Here is a 16,852-nt window from a genome sequence, read left to right on the forward strand (position 1 = left end):
TTCTCGCCCAGTTGAAAAAGGGAGGGAGAAAGAAACAGAGTCGGTCACAGACAGAGATAATCCCCCCTCCTTTAAAGGATGGATTTGAATTAATGGTCATTTTGTGGTGTGTGTATTATGGGAAGAGCGGGATTATATTTAGGGAAGAAAAGAAAGGGTCAAAGGTGTGTTGTTTCATGTATTCATCTATTTACCTAGCATCACTTTGAGGTGAAACCTAGCTCTTTTTTTAATTTTTTTTAAATTATTCTCCTTTCTTCAGGCATCAGAGGTTCCTTCCTCCCTTTTATCCATCCACTGTGCGTCTCTGTAATTCACGGTCGCTGCTGCTGCTGCTCTGATTGTCTCAGCCGGAGCCGGCGGGGAAGGGGCGCGGGGAGCGGTGCTGTGCCGTGGGGAGGGGACAACAGCAGAAAGCAGCTCCCTCCATCCCTTCCCTCTAGGCCTCTTCCAGGGTCTGAGACCTTTCGAACCATTTGCTTCATATCCCATCTGAAATCCAGCCCGAAAGGTGCCAGTTCCCGTCAAAGGGTTTGCTCCGGTGACAAAGAGTGAAAGTTTAAAACGCAGCTCCACGTAAAGACGTGGAGCGCGCTGGGGATGGCGAAAAGCTGCGTGGATGTTGGCTGAAAGGCGACAGCCAAAGCGTCTCGTTGCGTGGCTTCTGGAGTGGAAGAAGTTTTGCTTAGCCGTGGTGGTGGGGAGCCCGTGTGGGAGTTGGCGTTGTGGATGCGTGTGCTCTGGGGAGCGTCCATACGCCAAGGGTTTGGGAAAGTAACTTTTACATGTTTACGGGGGATGTAGCGTGAGGAGTAGGTATCACGCACCTGCTTCTCTGTAGATTGGAGGGGTGAACGCACTCCCTCGTGTCTCGCCGGTTGTCTGCGATGCTGCTTTTCTTTTTGAGGTGACGCTCCGTCAGTTGAAATGATCAGTTGGTGGTTGTATTTCTCTCTTCATCGGTTGTGTACTGTCAGAACATTGATTGTTAGCACGCTTCAGATGATTTCAGCCTTTTTAAGCTTCTGTTTGCTGAATTAGAAGTTTGTTTATACTTCATCAGGAGAGAAACGTTTCAAAACCCCTGTTGTTTTAGAAATCTATGGATACCAGAGCAGCCGATGCTATAGCAAAACTCTGTCAGCCTGAATAATATAAACGCAAGCATGTTATACACTATCTTGGCGTGTATTCCCTAGGAAATGTTGGTTCTGTTAACTTGTCGAGATTGTGGCGAATGCTGTGTGTTTTGGAGTGCAAGGTAGATAAGCAGCATAAATAGGAGTAGTCTTAAATGATGTTGCTGATGGGAGCAACAGATCTTACTGGCTTTGTGTCTGTTACAATGCTGCTGGTTTTCCTTTTCACCTATAGTCTCTATGATTGATATTATGTATTGTATCAGGCTTTTTATACTCCAGGTCAAACAGAATTCTTTCTAGAGGAGAAAAAGTACTGACCTGAAGGATGAACTTATGCACTCAATTGTGTAAATCATTGTTTACAGAAATACCACCTCAGCTGGGTACAAGATAGCTGTAATTCCATTAACGGGCTCTGTTGATGACAAAAGCCTCAACAGGAAAGCTCCAGTGTCACTTGAGCCGTTTATGTGGAAATGCAACCCTAATTTATGCAGATTTCTGAAAGCTCATTTTTTAATATTAATGTTGAGCATGTATGGTGCTACTGAAAGCCTTTGAACCGCTGAAAACCAAGAGTATTAGTAGACTGAGACTTTAAAGCCAAAGGAAGCAATTAGATCTTCTGCTCTGACCCCTTGTCTATTATAATCAGTTGGATTTTATCCAGTTACTTTTGAGCGCAATAACTTGCATTTGGCTGAAACATATTTTCCAGAAAAATTGGCATTTTGTTCGGAAGACAGTAAGAGGTGGAGAATCTGCTGTTTGTTAAGTTATTTGGCTTTGGCTTTCGATCACTGGTTACTGATGTGCCTTTCTCCACTATGCTAAAGAACTCAAAGTATTTTTCTTTCCATGGAGGTATTTATCTGCTGTAACCTAGTAATCCCTCTCTTTTCTGTTTGAAAAAAACAAGTGGACTAAAATACTTTAAATTTGTCACTGCGTGCATTTTCCTCACAACTCAGTTTCTGTGGCTTTATTTTTCCAAATCCACTTCTTCAGCATTTTTGTGAAAACGTGAGCTGGATACAGCATGCCAATGCCTTGTCTCAGGAGTGTTTTGTGAGTTTAAATATTACCTCTCTAGTGTAACTCTTCTGTTTATACGTGGCATTTACATATTAACCCCTCATCTGCAGCACTGCATTTTGATCTCCTTTTCACTGGGTACGCACACTGTGGCAAACCCTTTGCAGGACTGTTTCTTTCCACAAGAGTTCATCATTCTGTAGACTAGTATGTGGTTCTTGATCGTACCTTTGTAACTTTGTACAGGGCTTTTTTAAAGAATGTTTTGTTTCAAGTGTGGGTTGAATATACCAAACAGTCCTGATTGCTTTTTGTAACTGATTTATCTCAGTTATGCAGCATTCCATCAACTTGTGCAAATTTTGTCACGATTGATTGTGTAGACTTACAAATAATTGAAAAAGTGTTTCATGGTAGTGGCTACACCCTTGGGGAGCTCCATGTTAATCTGCGTTATGTTGTGATGCGTTCTTCTCGAAAGCTGTTTTTTTCTTTTTGAGACGTCACTTAACCAGTCCTTGACTTGTTTAATTGGTGCTATTTTGTCATCAGGCTGTCATAGAATACTACACCAAGTGCCATAGAAGTTTATACATGTATACGTATATTTTTACCCCTTGGAAGTATCAATTGTATCAAAAAATAAAACCAGATTCATTTAAGAAGATCTATTTTCATTAGTTTTGCTTCCTATTATTTGTAATATAGCTCTGATATATCAGTTGAATCTCATATTATTTTTTTAATTATTGTTTTTCTCAGGACTGCCATCGTTCTGACCTTCATGTAGCTATAAACACTGTCTCACTAGCTCTTTTACAGAACAATTGTAACATTAGCATTCATTCAGATTTCTGGAATTTTCCCAGTATTTTCAGAATTGCTAAAAATTCACGTTGGTGGGGTAGACATCTCCTTGGATGCTTCTGTGAGAACCCTCTTCTATGGTGATCTTTGGTCCTACTGACCTAAAATGTTTATTGCAGTGTAGTAGTGTTTTACCATTGTACTTGTAAGGGACTGACGAAGTAATTCATCATTCTCATGAGGTACCAGCAGATCATCTCACTTCCTTACAAATGCAGAATTACTTATTGAATGTATCTGCCCTTTAGCACTATTAGTGTAGATCAGAGTCCCTGTTTAGTACCACACCTGTGTGAGGGCTGAGATCTCTTTTGTTCTTACAAATCCCCCCCCCATTTTTTTTTCCTGTTGGCAAGAAATGTCTTCATCCTCACCTATCAATTTTTTACACTTACTGATTCAAAAAGTGTGTAATTTATTATCCCTTAATGCTTTTTTTTTCTCATTATGTGTGGCTTCTTACTTCTAATAGCAGTATTTATTGAAATCTGTTTTCTTGCCAAATTGTAGTAGTTATGACAATGCCTTCTAGGTATTACACGCTGTCTGAACATGCGAGTATGAGGTGTTATTTTTCTCCGTGTACAATGACACAGCCATACAATTTGTTACATTTCAGAGCAGAGTAGGCTTTTGCTTTCAATATAGCATGTTTCAAGGCTTGGCTAAAGAAAGCTAAGCTCTTGATTTATTTTCTACATACTTTATTCATAGGCAGTACAAAGCATAGGACATACTTTGGTTTTAGATATAATACCGAATAGTAGTGGAAATATGAAGGGCAAGTATACAGAAATGAATAATACAATATGTAGTTGGAAATAGGAAGGGCAGGCATACAGAAATAAAGAATAACAGCATTAACCTCATAGTGATTACAGTAGCATACTTAGGTCATAACTTGGAGGTTTTTTGGCTCAGGTCTGTAGAAATTGTTCCCCTAAAGCTAATTTGAGGTAAGCTGCACGAAGATATAAAAAGAATAGAATTGGAGAGGAAGATGAAAGTGACAGAAAGAAAGTTGTATTTTAGAGGCTAGCTGAGAGCTGCTTCTTGATCAAAATAAACTTGTTTATTTTGTTTACACATAACATTTGTTAGGATAAACTTTCTTGAGGTATTATATAAACAATGAAGTGTATCAGTTGACCAGCGAGAACTTTCCCAAGGCACGGCTTCCAACACAGCAGGCTTCTGCAGGAAGCAGAAGTGGCTGAGACTAGCTCCTCTGTGGAGCTCCATCATCGATGGGTAAGGTCCTCCAACTGTATCAACAGCACCGTGAACCTGACTGTGATCAAGCTGCTTCTAAGTCTAGCATGCCTTGAGCATTGTTGGAAACTAAAGAGACAAAACTATTCAAGTCTGCTGTAACAAAGAAGTGGAAGATATGACAAAGAACAGAAAGCAGGTTTTGGCCTATTAAAAGGTGTGGTTAATAACTAAGTTGTACTTGTAGTCCAGCTTCTTACTGTCTTATGGGTGTTCATAATACATCTAAATATATCTCAAAGAGTGATAGCACTGTTGTATTGAGTCTTCAGTTGGGCAGGCTCAGCACTCTACAGATGTAAATGAATTTTGTCTCAGGTTTCTGGATAAAAGCTCTACATCTCAGTTTTCTAAATGATTTCCTCAACATCATACGTGAGCCATTGAGACAGTACTGAGATATCTGGTTCCAAACAATGGTTGTATACAAGAAGGCTTTCTTGAAAGTTTTCAAACAGTAAGATGGGTTGGAGTCGTATTTACATAACAAAACAGCAGCTGCTCTATGAAATGAACTTCTTGTGAGCATTGCTTACCTGTACAGTTGGCTGAAAATCAGGAATTTTGTGTTATGGAAAATCCTCATCTTTGGGAATAGTGTTTTATTGTGGGTTGTAACAAGGTGGTGAAATTTAAAATTTCCAGCAAAATGAAAATTATTTCTCTGAGTAACAATATCACCACCCCTCACCAACCCCCAATATATTTTGTTTCAAATTTCATATCCTATCATCAGACAAAGCATTTTGTCTTTATGGGGAGCAGGAGGAAAGCTTTTCAATAAACATGAGCCAGCAGTGTGCCCAGGTGGCCAAGAAGGCCAATGGCATCCTGGCCTCTATTAGGAACAGTGTAGCCAGCCGCTCTAGGGAAGTGATCGTCCCTCTGTACTCGGCACTGGTGAGGCCGCACCTTGAGTACTGTGTCCAGTTCTGGGCCCCGCACTGCAAGAAAGATGTTGAGGTGTTGGAGCGAGTCCAGAGGAGGGCGACCAAGATGGTGAAGGGTCTGGAGGGTCTGACCTACGAGGAACGGCTGAGAGAGCTGGGGGTGTTTAGCCTGGAGAAGAGGAGGCTCCGAGGTGACCTTATTGCAGTCTACAACTACCTGAAGGGAGGTTGTAGTGAAGTGGGAGTCGGCCTCTTCTCCCAGGCAACTAGTGATAGGACAAGAGGACACAGCCTCAAGCTTCTCCAGGGGAGGTTCAGGTTGGACATTAGGAAGAATTTCTTCTCAGAAAGGGTCATTAGCCATTGGAAGGGGCTGCCCAGGGAGGTGGTGGAGTCACCATCCCTGGATGTGTTTAAGAAAAGACTGGCCATGGCACTTAGTGCCATGGTCTAGTTGACAGGGTGGTGTCAGGGCAACGGTTGGATTCGATGATCCCTGAGGTCTCTTCCAACCTGATTGATTCTGTGATTCTTTGAAGTACTTTTACTCTGCTGAATCAGCATTTCTGACAGCAAGTTGTGGGTTTTTTTCCTTTGGAATTTTTTTTTTTTTTTTGGCTAGCTACCCTTTTCAGTCACATCACCCCTGCATTAGTATTCTAGTATTGAGAACAGTAGAGAAACGTTTTCAACAGTGCTGCAGAGACTGCCCAAGTTTTCAGGCTTCTTAAGTAATGAGAATTATTCAGTTAAGTAAAGCTGAATCCTGTAAAAGTAAGAACATCTCACAGGGTTTTAATTTGAGAGGTAAGAAAAGTGGTAGATTTTGCAGTTATATAAAAGAAGCTCTGTATTTAGAGTATTTTAAAGCTATTTTTATAGATATTCCAATCTGTTGTTATCACTGGTGTTATAATAATTATTATGTGACATTTCTCTATCCTGTGTACTTGTTCTTTTCTTTGAAGCTATGTATTTTAAAAACAAGTATATCACAGAATCACAGAATCAATCAGGTTGGAAGAGGCCTCTGGGATCATCGAGTCCAACCATTGCCCTGACACCACCATGTCAACTAGACCATGGCACTAAATGCCATGTCCAGTCTTTTCTTAAACACCTCCAGAGGTGGTGACTCCACCACCTCCCTGGGCAGCCCATTCCAATGTTAGACAAGAATGTTAGAACAGAAGACAATTTGAATCTAAAAGTGGAACTTAAATTCTGGATACAGTTTTATAAGGAGAAAGTAGAAGTGGTTTCAGTCAGGCTGGGCTTCCAGTTGCCCAGGTGACTTCTGCAGATGGGACTTAAGCTTTTAAGTTACTTAAGGCTTCTTGTAAATGGATTAATCAGTTTGCCCTTTTCTACAACTAATCAACTGTAATTTTTAATACTGTATTATTTACTAACAAAAGCCACCCCTCTACATTCCATTGAGTCTGTCTTTATGGAAATTCTTCATTAAAGCCCATTCGGCACAGCAGGGGCAGCTAAATCTCTCAGTTCTCTAAGTTTTACTTATAAGAAATGGATCAATTGGAAGTGTTTTATTCCTTATATTTTAAATGCAGAAACTGTGCCCATCATGTGCAGAGCTGAGAAAACTCAGTTCTCTAAATCTTTTCAAGCATCAGAAGAAACTCCAAAAGACCTCTTCCTAAAGATTTATCTTTCAAGTTTGATTATGGGGTAGAAATACTACTACAAAATTTTAGTAAGCACTGGTTTTATTTCTGTTGTAGTTTCATAATCTTAGTAGCAATAGTTCTGTCCTTTCCAAAGGAACCATGTTAACAAACATGAATAAAACCTCTTGAAAAGTGATGTAAAAATATTTGCCCAAATGATCTGAGGCAGGCATATTTATCTGATAAGATATTTTTTGCTCGTTCGCTGCCTCTGGAAAAACATTTTGGTTTTTGCTGCTTTGTCTAGTAAGATGTCCTCTTTACAGTTGTTCTGTAACTTTTGAGTCAATTTAGAGATTTCTGTAAATGAATAATAGTATTAAGTAAATGAATGAATAGAAATAAATAGAGAATAGGTGTGATGTTCTCTGTCATTAAATATTATCTTCCTTAATTGTTTATTAAATGGTCTCTCTGATATAAAATATGATCAGCTGTGATAAGTTACCCATGGTTAATTCTTCATGTGAGTTCATATCTGAACCGTTACATATCCCCCACTGGATGCAATGTTGCATCTGCAAGCAAGATGGGGCTAATGCACGGAGGTGAAATTTGTTTATGGCCAGTGTTGTATAATACAACATCTGCTTATTTTGTTAGATAAAAGAACCATGATATGTATTTCCTATTAAGATGACTAGATCTCATGCTTAAGCTCCTGGAAGCAAAAGCTGCTGTTGCTTTAATATATGCCACTATATTTATTGAGAAACTTTGAATATAGAACCCAATTACTATTTTTTTTTCCCTGCATCTCTGTAAAAACATCATATGATGAAAATAGTTATTTCAGTTTTTACCAAAATAGAAAAGGATTGATTTATAACTTTTTTTTTAATTGTGCCAGAATATTTAAGTAAAATATATTGTCATCTGTGCTTGATTTTGATAGATAATTTTATCAAAATGATTCATAAATGGTTATCCAATGGTTACAGATGCTGACTGTTTAGATAACAAAAGACTGTTCAGCATTTCATGGAAAGGTATAAAATAGATAACAACTAAAATTTGAAGTGAGAAAAATCCAGAGTAAGTAGGAGAATAGTTCTTCCATTTGTAAAATATAGGAAAGCTGAATAATTTAATTCTTGCAATTAAAATCCACAGGTGACCCTTTAAAATGAAGTTACAGAATTGCAAAGCAACTAACATTTGTTACCACTGAGAAAGAAACAACTGCCACTTGTTACCTTGTGTTGTTTTTTTTTTATTGGGGTCAAAGTGAGAGAGATTCATGTATTTTTGTTGCAGCATATGAGCTCATTTCTAGTTCTTATACAAATAGTCTTGAGTGCTTACTATAATCAAGTCAGAAATGGAAATTCAGAATTACAGCTGCTTAGTCTAATTTTAAACATATCTATTATCTCTCTAATCTACATTCACAGTGCTTAGATGCTACGCAGAAATACTTCTAAGAAAAATAAATTGTCAGGAAGTCCATGAATGAAGGAGGATGAGGCTGTGTAGGGGTAGAATAGGAATAAATAGATTCAAACACATACTCTAGTCTACTGGGAGCACCAGTGAGAGGCTTCAGCAGTAAGGAAAACTGTCATTGGTGCTTGGGTGGGCTGCCCATGCTTTCCGTACAATTCAAGCCTATTTCACTCAGCTGACAAAATGTTTTGGACTTTTGGACTTGCTCAATATTGTTTCTGGGTCACATCTGATATCTAGCAAGAATAGTAACATTAAAAAAAAGAGAGAAAAACTTGCTATTTTATGATTGAATTTCACTTTCATGGCTTAGGGAGAATTCAGTGCATGGCTAAGACAGCCAGCCTTCTGAATCCCAGGATGCTTTAATCTTCTCTTGCACACTAAAAAGTTTTTCGGTGACTTGCATCCTTGAATAAGTTTTTTTTTCTTTTATCCTCGAATTCCAACCCTTGCATTCAGGCCTGAGCCCAGGGAATATTGGGTCAGCGCAGGTCAGAGTAACGGAACTGTAGAGATGCTTTCTAGGCGCTACAGAGCAGTCGGGACACGAGTCCTGAGCAGGATTGCCTTCTACTCATGCTCTGTTTGTGTGAAAACACAGCATCAAACCGTATATAAATTTTATCATTCCCTTGTTCACTTTCCTTATCTTCTGAATATCCTAAGTGCATTTCCAGAGCATTTTCTACAGCCTTACAAATACTTTTTGGCTTGCCTTGTTCTAACTGGACTACTGCGTCCAGTTCTGGGCCCCCCAGTTCAAGAAAGACAAGGAACTACTGGAGAGAGTCCAGCGGAGGGGTACAGAGATGCTCAGAGGACTGGAGCATCTCTCTTATGAGGAGAGGCTGAGGGAGCTGGGTCTGTTCAGCCTGGAGAAGAGAAGACTGAGGGGGATCTTATCAATACTTACAAATACCTTAGGGGTGGGTGTCAAGAGGATGGGGCCAGACTCTTCTCAGTGGTGCCCAGTGACAAGACAAGGGGCAATGGGCACAAGCTGAAACATGGGAAGTTCCATCTGAATATGAGGAAAAACTTCTTTACTTTGCAGGTGCCAGAGCCCTGGCACAGGCTGCCCAGGGAGGGTGGGGAGTCTCCTTCTCTGGAGATATTCAAAACCCACCTGGATGCGACCCCGTGCAACGTGCTCTAGGTGACCCTGCTTTGGCAGGGGGTTGGACTAGATGATCTCCAGAGGTCCCTTCCAACCCCAACCATTCTGTGATTCTGTGATTCTGTATTTACTACCAACAGTATTTTTGTTTACAAATTCAGCCTAAGAACCGGAAAATATATGGAGTATTTATGTTCAATATTTACCTTCAATGGGCAGGGTAAGATATAGCATTTTATTAATAACTTTTATTATGTTTAATTGTAATTTCTTTAATGTGATCAGAGAAACTATCACATTGCTTCTTGTGGAGTCTTCTTGGAATGCCAGCCAGAGGTGTTGTATGGTCCCAGGTGATCTCAAACGCTGTAGCATAACCTAATTTACGTGACAGAGTAATATGGTAGCATACATTTTGGGCAAACATAGCCAAAAAGCCTTCAGAATTAATGTCTTGAAGTAGTTGAGAAAGCCGAGTGACTGTAGTAGCCACGGTAACTTTTTTTTTGCTTTTAAGTAGAAACATCACTGATTACTAGCCTTCACGTGAGCCTTAAGCTGGGTAACCGTTCAGAAGCTACAAATTTGGTGGCAGCAGAAGAAATATCATAGATGGGTGGACAGATTCAACATATGAAAAGCAAAGTGGTTTGGATACAAAAATAGCAGGCTTGCAAACAAAATTAGGTTGAGAGCTGTGATGATGACACAAATGCTTTTCTGAGGCTCCACGCTCCATGTTCTCCTTGTTTGCTACTAGTTTTAGAACTGTTTTGGCTTGACAGATGATGAAGTTGTACCCTTTAGCTCAGATGCTGCAAGAGATTGACTTCGGACTGGCAGATCCTTCCAAACTTGATTACATCCTAAGGGTGGAGTCAGCTTAACTTTATTTTAATTGTTTTATGGCTTTGGGGTTCACGAGAATGATGCTGAGATACACTGACAACATGAGTGTGTTCAGGTCTCCTGTCAGCTTAATAAGTTTATTTTTGCTGGGTGGTTGACAGTCAGCCAAAAGAAACAACAAAAAAAAATTACATAGCCCAAGAACAGTTTCTTGGCCGGTTTTCCATAAAAAGATTAGTCAGGAGGAAGGGGAAACACTAGAGATAATTATTTGTGTTTTTTTTTTTTTTATCAGTTTTCCATAATGTTGTAAAAATTGGGATCTCTTACTTTTGCTCTCTTTGCACCATAAAAGTGTTGGAGATGGTGTGAGATCCATTCTGTTGCCATGATATCCAGAAGAAAGATTTGTTGTGCCCTAAGGGTGTTGCAGGACTTGTGATGGTGAAAGCCTTTCCTGGTCAACCCTTGGGAGATAATCCACAATAATTATGTCTTGAAACAGAGCGTGAGCGAGACGCACTCTGGAATGATTAGGACATGGGTGGATCAGAACAATTAATATTTGGTTACACGAAAGGAACAGCTTCTAAGGAAGGACTGAAAGCCACAATCCCCAAAGAGATAAGATGTTGGTAGTTTAAAACCTTCTTCAGGTGTGTTTGAAATTAGTGGCTCAAATTGGGCAGTTTCAACCTTAGTCTCTCAGATTTTGAGTGACCTTGTCCACTCAGCTCTTGGCTACGCTGGTTTGGATGTTTCTCTTTTATTACTGTTCTTCATTAAAAGTTTTTTTCGTTGGGATGAAACCAAGATCATGTAAGTGAGGAAATAATTTCAAAATCACTCTTTTAAAAAATTCTTTTTAATCATTTCCACCTGGCTTTAATTAGAAAAAACTAAAAAATGCTTAGAATTGAAGTAATTTCTTGGCCATTACAGCTAGGGCATAGGAAATACAGGCTAAGCATAGCTGCCATGGGAAAGGTTTGTTGCAGGAAGACTTTCAAAAACTTCAAGTACTTAGAGCACCCATATTGAATCTTGGCTCTGGTGTTCACATAATACTCCTTTTGCAGTAAATTAAGTGCCTCGAATCTGAAATGTGTTTCTCCAATCTCAAGAAATGTGCAAAACATGAGAAAGACTTCACAATGACCAGGTAGAAAGATCTATTTTACCAGGAGCCTCTTCCAGCGTTGCAGATGGGTTTCTGGGTATTTTAGCTAAGGGACTAGTTTGGGTATTCAGGTTATGCAAGATTAAATCCTTGATCCTTTAAAAGTAATTACAGAATTTCCATTAATGTTGCAAAGCTCTTACCCAACACTTCTGGAGCTGACTCTGCCTTTGGCTGTGGACTGTGTCTATATCTTCTAAGTGTAGCAGGAGCCAGTCCTGTAGTATTACAACGATACATAATAAGTTGCATAAATCTCTGGAAAATTTAAATGCTTATCTGTGTTACCTTATAGAGCTGTTGTGAGTACTAATTGTATCTGTTACGTGCTCTAGAAGGTAAATGATTTATGCAAGCACCATTTTTTTTAACATTTCAACAGTTCATTAAAGAAAAAAAAAGTGACAATAACTGTCCAGTACATCAGCTCTTCTTTGCATCTGATTTCTCATCTGCTGCAAATACACAATGCACACTGCTCAAAATTTTATTTTAATGAGCTATTTTTTGGTCCTGTTTTGATCTAAAGATAGCTTTTCCTCTGAAGCGAGAAACTTGTGTTGGGCCAGCTGAACAAAACATGACAGATGGACTCAGTTACCTAAACATGAGCTCGTAGCACACCGTTGTAGATGCCTTACAGCATTCAGCTTGCTCTTCAGTTAGGTCATGGGCCTTATGCAGGTCCTCTGTTTTATCTGTCACTGCTGTCTTGCTTCTGTACAGTGTTCTGGGTTATAGCTCGTCTCAGTGATGGAAAAAACCCCAAACGTATCAGAGCATTGAGTTACTTGATGAGTTTCATCATATTTCTCTCAAACAGTGCTAATGTTGGGGGAAGAGTGTCATGGGAGGAACCACAATTCTTGGTTAGTCTTTAGTGTGGCAAGGTACATTAACTACAAAATTTGGTGAGGGTACTGATGTTTCAAAGATCCCTCGGATAAGCGGAAATAGGGAGAATTATAAATGTTGTCTTAAAATTATGTGTATTATAGGTGTATGTATCTGCTATGCAGAATATCCTGTATGAAGAATATAAATTAATTGCGATTTAGCTAAATTCATTTAGCCTGTGTTCCTAAATACAGAGAGTACAATGGAAAATATTACAAGGTGAGATGCAAGGTATGTCAAGCATGGTAATCATAGTCAGTATGTTAGAAAGGTTTCATTATTTGTTTCTCCAAGGAGATTTTGGTGTCCAAAGAACAACTGTTGCGTTTTCATTTTTGGATCCCACTAAGGATGATGAATTTGGTGAAGATTTGTAATCAATTAGATTTCTTCTGTCACAATAATGATACTACCATGTGCAGTCTTTGCACATGTTTAATGACCATTACATAAAGTGTTGGGTTTTTAGTCATATTTATCAAGGTCCTCTCATTTGAAAGTGCAAAACAAAACAAAAAACCCCATAACGTTTTACTTTGTTGCAGAAAGTATTTGTCTATTGTCATTCCTAAACTTCAGTCCAAACTTCAGTCCGAAAAGTGTGTGTTTATGCAGTTCTAAATAATTTAATGAAAAGTATGTGTTGGTGGTATTTTTAAAGTTAAAGACATTCGAATGTGTTAAAATTGAGTTTTGCAGAATACTGTGAAAAAGACGAAAAATAGACAACCTTATTTTTTCTTACAATAAATTATGTATGCTTTGCGTGATTTCTGAGTAACTTATGTGTTAGCATAATGAACAGTTCCACTGCTGAACTATTTTATGCTAAGTTATGTTCTTAAGCCAAAGGAAAAAAATAGTTTTTAAGAGCTCTATTTCTGTGAAACCTGTTAGCAAATGCTTATCATTGTACTGAGGTCTCAGTAAAATGTAATCTATTATTTCTTGTGCTTTATTTCAAGGCAACTGAATGTAAGGAGATGCCTTTTTGCTACACACTTGCTCAGAGGTGCTACAGTATTTGCTGTCCTATTGCTATTTTTGTTACTGCTTTTTGTGGTGAAGGCTTGTGATTTCATTAACAGTTATTTTAAAACCTGAAAAACTTGGCAGAGGGCTAAATAGAAAATAATTCTGTTTTCCATGTAGATAAGCACAGAAATACATGAATAAAAATCAGGTTGGCCTCTCCTCCATGCTTCAGAAGTCTCCCGTGTGGCTTTATGAACCTTTGGGAAATGGGCCATGTTATCTTCAATTCTGTAAATAATTAGCATTCTCTATGTGATTATTTTTATCAAAAGTATATTTCTAGATTAATTTGCAGTTAATAATAGTTGTAGTTCTTAAGACGCTTTCTTTTTTTTGTTGTTTTTGTCTGTATTTCTGGCATAGGAGAGTAGGATCTTACCCATTAGCCACCTTCCTTCAGTGGGAAGCCATGCATTGAGTAAGGGAGTTAAACAATTTTCACAGGCTTTGAACTTGTGTTAGGTTGTGATAACCCTTGAAACCCAAACACGTATCTTCTATGTTAACTCCACGTATGGTTTCCACAAGTCATCAGAAGAGAACTGCTTTGTCACTGACAGCATCAGAACACAGGGTCGTGTTTGTCCTTTGAATTAAGCAACAGTGATTAAATTACACATGCTTTCGTGAGCCTTATTTTTCCTGCCTAAAGAATGGTATGGTGACCTTATGTTGACACCATAGAGAATGTGTGCTTTGTTAACTGTGTTCGAGATGTGCCCCTGAAGTTTAAACCAGAGGCACTTGTTCTAAAACACCAACTTTGTTTTTTAGGGTTATCACTATCACATCTGGTCCTTCGCTACCTTATGTGCCATGTGGTGCAACTTACTCTCTTTGTACTAATTTGATGTGGTTTGCTTAATATCAGAAAACAAGCCCGTACTACATTTATTTTTAAGTGAAGAGAAAAAATGACTTTCTCTGGAGTGATGACAATGAGCTGTTTATTACCACAAGCTGTGCATTTTATTTTCCTTTAGTTAGAAAGCGGTGATTTGTCTGAATTTTTGGAGTGGTTTTTAAGTGAATAATGATATAAGAGCCTTCTAACTTGAGGCTTCTTATAAATGTAGTTATTTATATGAGGAAAAAACTGTTCAAGCATGGATTATTTATGCAGGGGAGAAAAGCGGCTCTGGATGGATATAATTTTTCTTTCCCATCTTCTCTGAACTAATTTGTTTTCTCTGTGCGGTGAGTGAGTGCTCGATATGCTTGCAACTTTGCTTTAGACACTTAGGAGCTCCTTATACCATTTCCTTGATAGAATGATCTGATTCAAACCTCACCTTCTGTTCTTCAAGGCAAACTTTGTTCCCTCATGGCTTCAAAGAAGAGTCTTGTGGCCTTTCCCCTTTCATTTTTAGCAGACTTGGTTTCATTGTCCATTTAAAAAGTAGAACTGAGATTTTTCCTGGTGCAGTGGTACTGGCATGTTCTTCTCTTAATTTCTGTGGGTTTTTTCCCTCACAACAGTTGAGAGATGGATGAGAAGATTAACTGCACTTTTATCCCCCCTCCCCTTTGATTTCTCTTTTGATGCCAGTCCTCTCCTAAGACAGTCCCTAAGCCTGGAGCCTGGGTTCAGCCCCCCAAGTGAACTGTGATGTGAATCCACTCTGTGTATCCACCAGATTGTTTCAAAATTGGTAATTCTGCCATTGGGAATGTGCAGTCACTGGTAAAGAGAGCATCGAAGGAGCGGTCCTAGAGCTTTGTTAATTATTGACAGTGAAAATAAAGAGAAGACGTAGAGGATTTTATATCAATAAAGATCTCTTCTACCTAAAGCCAAGAATGTCCTAATTTTTTTTAGATAAACCAGCAGGATTTGTCTGTAAACAGTTTCTAAGCAACAGCTGCCTGTCCTTTAGAAAGAATGTCACTTTTTCTCTGTGACTCCTGGGTTTTATAGCCAAATCGGCGCCCTAGATTAGGGGGAGGTTGGAGCAGTCTTGTCAGCAATGACGGTTCTCCTTTTTTCTAGTAGCAACCACCTACGGTTCGCTGAGGTGTGTTTGAAATTAAATCACTGTCTCCTTTATTGTTGGTTTCCCAGCAGCTTTGCTGTTGCAGTCCAACACTGTGAATTATTTCTGTGCAGTTTCACAAACATTCTGTAGTGATCAAAAACCCTGTATTTCTATTTCCATTTAAATCCAAGAGCTGACAAACCAGAAACGGCTAAATATTTTTTTTATTATTATTATTGATTACATGGTTCGAACTGGTTTTAAGGCAAAAATGTAGTTTTCCCCACAGCACAGCAAGGCTCTTTCTTCGTCAAGAGTTGTGTGGCATCTGTCTCAAAGACTGGGGTAATTCAGAGGCAAAGAAAACGAGCGCCTTTTGTAATGAGATTCTTATTACCTGGGAGCCTGCAGCTCAAGTGACCAGTTTTCTGAGACTTACCTGCATTAAATACTGTTGGATAATTTGCATCTAGAGGTCAAGCAGTAACAACTACCCAAGAAAGAGTGCTAACCTTTTCCATGGTAATATAGTGGTAAATGGAAAAAAAAAGAGGAGAGAGAGTAATCTCACTGGACTTTGTAAGCTCGTGTGATGAATTTTAAACAGATGTTATTTGAAAATAGCAATAGTTTTCTTTTAGCCGAAGATCCGTATAAGATGAAGTATAGAAAAACAATTTTTAGAGGAATTTTTGTTTGTTTTGGTTTACTACCAGAATCTTTTAAAAGAATGTTAATCTGGGGGCTGTGGAGATCAAGTAATTGGTTCAGGCTATTAGAACTTAAAATAGTCATAAATGCCAAGTTCTCTATCTCGCAGCTGAGCTACCATGTCTTGCCTTATCTGAGACTGCTTTTGAGGTGGGAAAACACAGATCTTGTAGGAAACAGATTTTGCACCAAAGGACATTGGAATGGAAAATGTTCATAAATCCATTTCAGAAGATGTGGGGAAGAGTCAGCTGGAATCTGTCTCCCATTGTATTCCAAGTAGCTCTAGAAAACCAGCCTTCAAGAAAATATGGTGGAGGTTACTTACAGAAAAAACTTGAATTTTAACATACTAATTTCCTGCTCCCATTTATGAGTTGTTTTACCAACTCTGTGAACCAGCAGATCAAAAGGACACTTAAACTAAGATGTTGAGAAGTCATTCTTTGCAGAGCGTGGAAGCAGAAGTAAACTTTTAGTTCGCTGAAGATTTGGGAGGAACAAGAGTAGCCTCATCAGTTACCACAGGATGGTAGAACCTACACAAGTGTATTGTTCATTTTAATTATTTTTAATTTGCTCCCTGTTATCTGCTGCTGTTAGAGTTAAGTAGTAGTTCAGTTTGAAAAAATGGTCTTACTACTTTTACTTACAGTGCCTGAAGAGAAGGCCTATGGATGTTGGAATCAGTTAGATTTGAGTAATAGTTATGGTGGATAATATAGGCTGTAGCCTAGGGCC

This window comes from Nyctibius grandis, chromosome 6, assembly GCF_013368605.1.
Source record: "Nyctibius grandis isolate bNycGra1 chromosome 6, bNycGra1.pri, whole genome shotgun sequence".
NCBI lineage: Eukaryota > Metazoa > Chordata > Aves > Nyctibiiformes > Nyctibiidae > Nyctibius > Nyctibius grandis.